The sequence below is a fragment of the Coffea arabica genome, chromosome 7e (genome assembly GCF_036785885.1).
Source record: "Coffea arabica cultivar ET-39 chromosome 7e, Coffea Arabica ET-39 HiFi, whole genome shotgun sequence".
Lineage (NCBI taxonomy): Eukaryota > Viridiplantae > Streptophyta > Magnoliopsida > Gentianales > Rubiaceae > Coffea > Coffea arabica.
Genome location: NC_092323.1, coordinates 6,420,828 through 6,428,912, shown reverse-complemented (window position 1 = coordinate 6,428,912; position 8,085 = coordinate 6,420,828).

Genomic DNA, 8,085 nt, shown 5'->3' with positions numbered 1-8,085 from the left:
CTAAGCATATATATTTTTAGTAACAGATGATAATGTCTAACTCAGCTTAAAGATGCTTGGGATTATCTTGAGCTTTGATCTAATATTAGCAAAAACAAAAAAAAAAAAGAGCAGTAAAGATGAAGATATTACGTGTAACTCCTTTTTATCTATGGCCTTATTTGGATTGTAATTTTTCTTCAAAATTTTTTATATATATTTTACGAATATATTTTTCAATCATTTTTTTTATCTCGTATACATTAAATTGCTATCATATGGAGTATTTTTTTAACAAAAATTTCAAAAAAATAGCAATCTAGATCATAAGGAGAGCAAAGTGTTTGTAAATATTGACAAAAATGCACAATGAAATACTCCCACTTGGTTTTCTATTCTCGTTGAAACAGAGATGTTTCGATTAAAAAAAAAACCAGAAAGAAGAGCGAGTTGGGAAACATGTTTACCCTCAATTTGCTGATACTGTCGCCAGACAGGAAAGTAGAGTTGACAAAACTGTTAATGATAGGCTTAGAAAGTTGGGAACCAGGATTTGAACAGGTTGACCCCAAATTAGAGAAGGATCATGTTCATGGTTGATGAGTGGGTGGTGTGGCTCGAGGAAAACAGCGGATTTGATTAGAGTTTAATTTATGTTCAGTTAGTGCTCGCTTGCAGAAAACACACATAGCTGGCTGCCGATTATGTGTCAGTCAGAGTCTCCTCCACCAGATCTTCTGCTACAAAAAGAAAATTATTTTGACCCGGCAAAACACCTGGTCAATAAAAGGAATTCAAAATTTGCGCTTCCCCGAGCCACTCATGTCTAATGGGGACCTTTGTTTCCTCCTCCATGCATGCTTTAAAAGCAAAGGGTCGGTCACATAATACAAGCAAGCGACCTACCCCAGAAAAGAAAAACCCTATCCAATTACTGCTGTGACTTATACCCGACTCATTAACGAGTTTGACCGACAAAGCAACGACCCGTTTCTTTCTTTCTTATGAGCAACGACCCGTTTCTATATTTTCTTCTCAAACACTCGAGCATCTGCATGATCTGAAGTAAAAAAAAAAAAAAAAAACACAAAATAAATAGTACCGCATCATCTCCTTATAGCCTGGTCACCGACAAGAAATCTATCCGATACTGTAAAATTCAGTTGATTTGTAATCAAAGCAAACATGTCATATACAGTGGCTGGCTGGCTGGCTGGCTGGTATGCCTACCCAGATCTCTGCGTGAAACCAATTTGTATAAAGATGATTTTTACGTACAATAAGACGCGAATTTGTCTCAATTGTAATAAGAGTTTCGTGGAAGTGAATATTGAAACAGGAAAGACTAGCTAGTGTACCCCATTTATTTATATATGATGATTTTTACGTACAATAACATGCGAAATTTGTCTGAGTCTTAATAAGAGTTTCGTGGAAGCGAATGAAATTGGATAACAGCAAAGATTAAAAAGTGACTTCAAATTCTATCTGCTAATAAGTAAGCCAGTCGCGAAATGGCCTTTCCAATATTTATTATTGTCTGATACTTAATACAGTAGTGTATATATATATATATTTATATACTAATAATTGCACAGCTATGAATGTTGGGTTCTCAAGAGAAAAGCGTGCCAGAAGTGGGTAGGGCTGTGGAGACCAGAACTGGGCGGATATACTGGGAGGGAGTTTGGCGTGTACTCTTAAAAGTTGTTACTAGGAAGGAGGATAGGATAGGCGCAGGAGAGGTAAGTGTGAATTTGGGAGGCTTTGAGGAGCTGTCATTTCCTTCCTCCTCCCACCCACTAATAAAATTCTAAATCTTTGTTCGGCTTTTGGCCATTTGTAAGCTGAGTGTCCGACACTAGGGTGCGGCCGCGGCTCGGCCGAATCCCCTGGATTATGCACCATGTCTCCTCTCACTGACTTGCCAGTTGCCCCCACCCACCCCGCGATTTTTTGCCCCATCACTTTTCCTCACTCCCTAGTCCTCTCTCAGTCACTCATGAGTCATGACTCATGGGGGTCAAGACATTTTTTTTTTTTCGAAGTGACCGTTCATGAACATCGATGACACTCTGCGTCACGCAGAGCCAGGTGGATCGAGGGCTAATATACTACACAATACAGTACTACTAGCCTCTTGTTTGTTTCAGCGAATTGATGTGTGATTGGAAACTCAGGATAGCCATACCCTCATTTAATGCTAATTTGTGCATCACCATCTGTCTCGTACGTCCATCTTGCATATTTCTGGCCACGCCAAAACCTGGCCTTCAATTTGTCTTCTTGATTTCTTGTAGCTTTCGTCTCATATCTACATAATAGTACTGCATCCGATGAGTTCCATGTGGCTGATTCAGAGTGTAACAACTACAAACTCGATGGCTACTTCGCACATGTCTGTCCCGTCCATCGTGACAGATGGAGATAACTATACTTTTGCCTTCATTTTCTTTTACATTTCCTTTGATGAAGATTAGCATCAACTCGGATTTAAGTTTGAAGTAGCAATTAACAAGCAAATTGTCAGAAAAGTCGCTAGAACGGATGTACATCCGCAGTCAAGAATGTGATGAAATTCAAACGTTCATGCACAAGAGCGGAGCTCACTTACCAGTAATTGGTATACATTAAATACACATGCAAAGATAAGATTTGGGCTTGTCAAACTTGTAATGCTGGAAGTAGACAGGCTCGAGCAAGCTAGTAAATGTGACGGGATTCAGCTTTCTGATGTGTCCCTTTAGGGTTCTCCAAACCCTAAACATGGCCCCTCCTAGATGCTGGTTTTATTAGTATTCAAACACACAATTAAAAAAGGAGACAGGGAAGCAATTTAGGGTTCGTTAACATGTGCCACGCGTTGTTAAGCTCATTTTCTGTGATAAATGCAAATTAAATATTTCTTCTTGGGCTTGGGGTATCAAATCAAGATAATTCAGAGCGTTTTCGATTATCTACCACATACATTGTAAGTGGAGGATGATACAGGTAAGACTCGATTTTATGTTGGAGATGTGCCGTTAAGCAGAGAATCTTCTGGGAGGCAGCTCTAGAATCAAGCCATCGTGTTTAGACGATTTCTTAGCCTGCAGAGGAAGTGCTTTGTTTAGCATCACCAAATCAAAGTTTGTTTGACTGCTACTGACAGTTTACTGCATCTGCCTAACGTATGTACACTGACACAGACAATTTACTGTGCCTCTGACAACCTATGTACATATAGTAAATACCAGAATTCGAGCAGATCGAGGGTTTTATTTCCATTTCTAAACGATCAGTAATCCCCTTTGGATTGAATATTGTCAAAAATTTTAGCTATGAAGAATTAAAGGCTAATAATCTTGCTCAATTTGTACAGCCAGCTAATTTTTTTGCTAATTGTGAAAAGAAAATCGGTAGAGGAAATGATACAGGAGCTTAGAACTGCAAATTCGCAGGAAAAAGGGTATATGAATGGAGCCGCATAACAAGAAGGAAAGGAACGTTAATTCCCTTAATCCCCTTTATTACCTCTAATGCGTACATATATCAATCCAAGCGCCGGAATTTAAACAAAAAAAAAAACCATGAATGGTTATACTTCAAAACTATGGTAGTCGATGTAGAAATTCAATTGAAGCACTCCATCGAGTTTCTAATCTGTGAAGGAAAAACCAAGAAAATTCTCCTATCAATTTATGTCTAAGCTTTTCCAGTCAAGGAGAAAGGAAAAACTACTGTAGAGTTAAGCTTCAAACTGTTATTATTGCAACGCATAGTATTTCAATTGAATTGCATTATAAATTAACAAATGAATTCGATGCAAGGGCTAAGGTCATTATATATATATATATATATATATATATATATATATATATATATTTTAAACCCAAAGGTTGAGCTACCTTTACAAAACCTTGTTCCGTTAAACTTTGCAACCTCTTATTCTGTTAAAGTAAACATCAGCTAAACCGGGAGATACGAACATAAGCTAATAATAGAGTATTTCTACTTCCTTTAATAATTTTTGGCCAATTTGCAGTATATAAACAAAACCTTCAAGATTTCGAACACAGAGCATATGACACGTAGTGGTAGTTGTTCCTGACTTTATATATATATATATTTTTTTTGCTGACGGAGTGGGTGTCCGGGTCAATCTTTGCGGGGCCCGACTAATCTCACTCCGAGACGGGAGGAGAGGCCTCATCCCCCCGAACACGATAACCACGGGACTCGAACCATTACGGGCACTGGACATCAGCTCCTAAGGAGGCTTGCTGAGACCAATCGAGTTGTCCATGAGAAGCAGACAATTTGGTGGGAAGCAAGGGTTGAATCCCTGACCTCCCACCCCACCAGGAGAGGCACCCCACCAGGTGAGGCGGTGGCGCTGAGCTAGAGCTCAGTGGTTTCCTGACTTTATATATTCATGGTTAAACGGAGGAAGTATCTCGAGGACTTGCTTATTAGACTATTCAGATAAGATAGGTAGCTTTATTACTCGTTTCGGACATTAGTTTTATTGATTTGAAAGCACGGAGGAGAATTGCTGAATTCCAACTTGTGTGCCTGAATGCGTAGGCCCCCTTTAAAAGATTCCCGGCAGCGCAGAACCCTTTGAAAGTTGTAACAGAGAAATAATTTCAGCTAAAATGACCCCATCGCTTTTGTCTGTTTAACAATTATTCTGCTAACTCTGTTGCGGTGAACGATAAAAGAGGCCTAACGAGATCTTAATTCCAAAAATTATACAGAAATTTAATTTAAAGAACGTCAAATAACACACACACATAGAGAGAGAGAGAGAGAGAGAAGCATTCTGAGAAGGAAGACTACTACCCAAAATGAAATTGCAGAGCAGAAGACATGCACCCTTTTTACCAATGTTTTTAAACCCGGGCTGGGAAGTGAACCGGAAACTTTTCGGTTCACAGTTCGACCGGTTCGACTGCGGTTCAAAAGTTTAATAATTTTTTATTTATTTTAGCATTAAATATTTTGAATAAAATTAAAATATTTATTTTAAAAATAAATACTTAATAAAATCGGTTGAACCTCCTGATTTTTTTCCGTTTTGACCGACTCAATTAATTCTTTGAGTTTTTAATTGAACCGGACCGACGGCATGACCGGTTCGCTGTTCAACCGATCGAACCGATCAATCCGGTCCGATTTTCAAAACATCTCCTTTTACTAGATTGATCAGTATAAATGCACACAAATTGATCTACACTACTAATTGATTACTCGAGAATTGGTCTACTACACTAGATCCCTCTCATCATCTCCTGTTGAAATCTAAAATTTTCAAGAAAAAATAAAAATAAAATGCATTTTCTGACCGACAGAGGGAGAGAGGAACAAGGATCTATTGAAAGTGATATTACAAGAATGCCCATAATTGATTGGATATGGCCGCTTCATTAGGTTTTGGAGTGGAGCACCAAGCAGGTTCCATTTCGTTAGATTCTTAATATTCATTGGTTGAAAAGGTCTTTCGATTGTCACAAATGGACAAAAAGGTAGTGAAAGAGAGAGCATGGAGTCTCGCTTCCTAAGGATAAGAACAAATATCGGATTGCATTTGCACGAACTGATGAAGATGATATTTCATAATACTCCATTATTTTTCGTGTGTGTGCATATGTATATATATATATATTTACGTGTATTTATTTACATCATAGTAGTCTACTTTGGCCGTAGCCGTATCCCTTTTGGGGTAGTGATCCTACGTACGATGATGTGTATGTGGAATGTGGATGAATGGTCATGCGACGCATAGGTTAGGAGTTAGGAGTCATGAGATGTGATGTTCTAAACACAAGACAGACGTATCGCGATGCACAGGCATGCACATGCAAAATACTATCTGTCCTATATATAGAGGAGTATTGGGCACACGTAATTGTATTGGGATTATTACGTATGTAGTAATAGTAATTAAATGTACTCTTTTGCATGTCTATGTATTTTCTATTGGCTAAAGGCCGAAAAGGAATGAACCAGTAACTAGCTAAAATCTCCAAGATCAAGCTCAAGAGTGAAGAGTCGAGCCAAAAGGTAAAGTCTATTTTTAAGAATCCAAATTGGGATACCAATGCAACGTATATCTAATTTAGCATCACCTTTCCTTTTCTCACAAATGGGTACGGGTATTGACCTGTCTCGTCACGTTCCTTTTCAACAGCTACAAATAATTCTCTGCGAATCGCTTATTCAGCTGAAAGCTAGAAATCACAAACTTTCTCTGGATGATTTTCAAGGATCGAAAAAAGCTGAAAATATCAGATGCTATACTCGAGACTCTTAGGAGAATTGAGAGGCTCGGGTTAGAAGGATGTGCCCCTTTAAAATCAGAAAAATACTTCTTAGATTCCTTGAGGATTCTGCTGCTCTTCAAAACAAATGCATTCTCCGGTTGTCATTTTGTCATCATCATCTACGTACACCCGCCCATAGCGCTTGAGGTTCGAGGTGCTACATGATGTCTCCTAAAATCCTAATAATACATATATATATATATTTCTTACTTCTATAATTCATCCAGCACCTCACCGAGTCATGAGAACCATACGCAGTTATTGCAAATTAATTGTGTTCGTTTAACTAGGGAAAAAAAATGGTGTCAATTAACTGCGGTTGTACAAGTTAATTCAAATCATTTTCTTGTCCAACTCTAATTGGTGACCCACAAGGCTACAAGGTTAGGTTTCCTTTCCCCTACTTTCAAGATTTTTAAGGTTGACCCATGCTGAATTATAGTTTGCAGTAGTAGTAACTAACTTGGTGGTCATATCATATCATATGTCTAGTAACTTTTGTTTAGATAGATACTCATACTCCAACTAAATACCAGTAGCAAGATGCTTGGTAAAAAGGAGGATCGGACACTGGAGTTGAGTGCGTTACGTAAGGTGAATGGTCCCTTCAGCCAAGTACTTTCACATCGGATTGGATGCCAAATGTCTGATTAGCAAGGAGAACCTGGATTCCTCTGTCCTTAACCTGTCTCTCCAATTACTGGATCCCCAATGATATAGTAATAGTAGTAGTATTCTTACTACTCTTCATGGCCCGTCTGTAATTTCTTTAAAGACAGACCTTGGAAGAGAATCCGAAATCCCACAAGTTTACACCGGGGACCACACGTCTAGCAGAAAATAAATACTCCGTTATTTTCAAATTCCGGCTTCAAGAAGATACCCCTACCCGAAAATCCATGAATGTTCCAGTTCAAAAAAGATGGTGGGTAGAGGAGATCTTCTTGGAAATTATCTGGCGCATTTGTGCGGGGTTACAAAATGGCATGAGAAAAGGTTTTGGAGGTAGAGCTGTCTCTGTCTCTCTCAAATGGTCGGTCATTGGTTCGGTTTTGGTCTAAAAATTATTTGCAGGTTTGTTTGTGCAATGTCTAGTCAAGCTTCAAAGTCCAAAGTGCGAACTCAGTAAATGTCCAATAATTTCTCGCCACTGGAATATATATAAAAGAATGTGGGAATGTGTTAATGTTGACCTTCAGCAATTGTTAAGGACAGAATTGAATCTAACAACTATTGACTATTGAGGCCCTTGTCCGACTATAGCCAGTTTGACCCTAACAATCAATATGCTTTTTGGTTGAGTCTTGACACCCTCATGATTTTTTTTTCCCCTCAGCAGCTCATACAATGTGACGTGTGATGTGTTAATAAATACCAACCTCGAAGAACGTTTCCAGAGAATACAGGTAGCGCTGATATTATTGTATGATTAAATCATAGTATGATGTAACGGATGCTTTGCAAATAAAAGAATTCCAGAACCCGCAATAATGTTGGCATCTTTGTCTCTAATCTCTGGTCAACATCAGTGACTTGCCCAATGAAAAAGACCATATCCTATGCCTATTCCTCCTCCACTCTACCAAACTGGGCACATCCATGAACACTCAAGTCGTCTTCACGCAGTACTAGTACAGAAGCTTCTGCACATATTATCATCCAACCCACTACTCTAAAGGGAACCATTTTTTATAATTATTTAGAAGTGATCAGCTTGTTTTCAATAATCCTATGTGCCGACTCTCGTTTGCTTCGAAGTCATTTGAACTGTTGGAATGTTGTTTTGTACAATTAATTG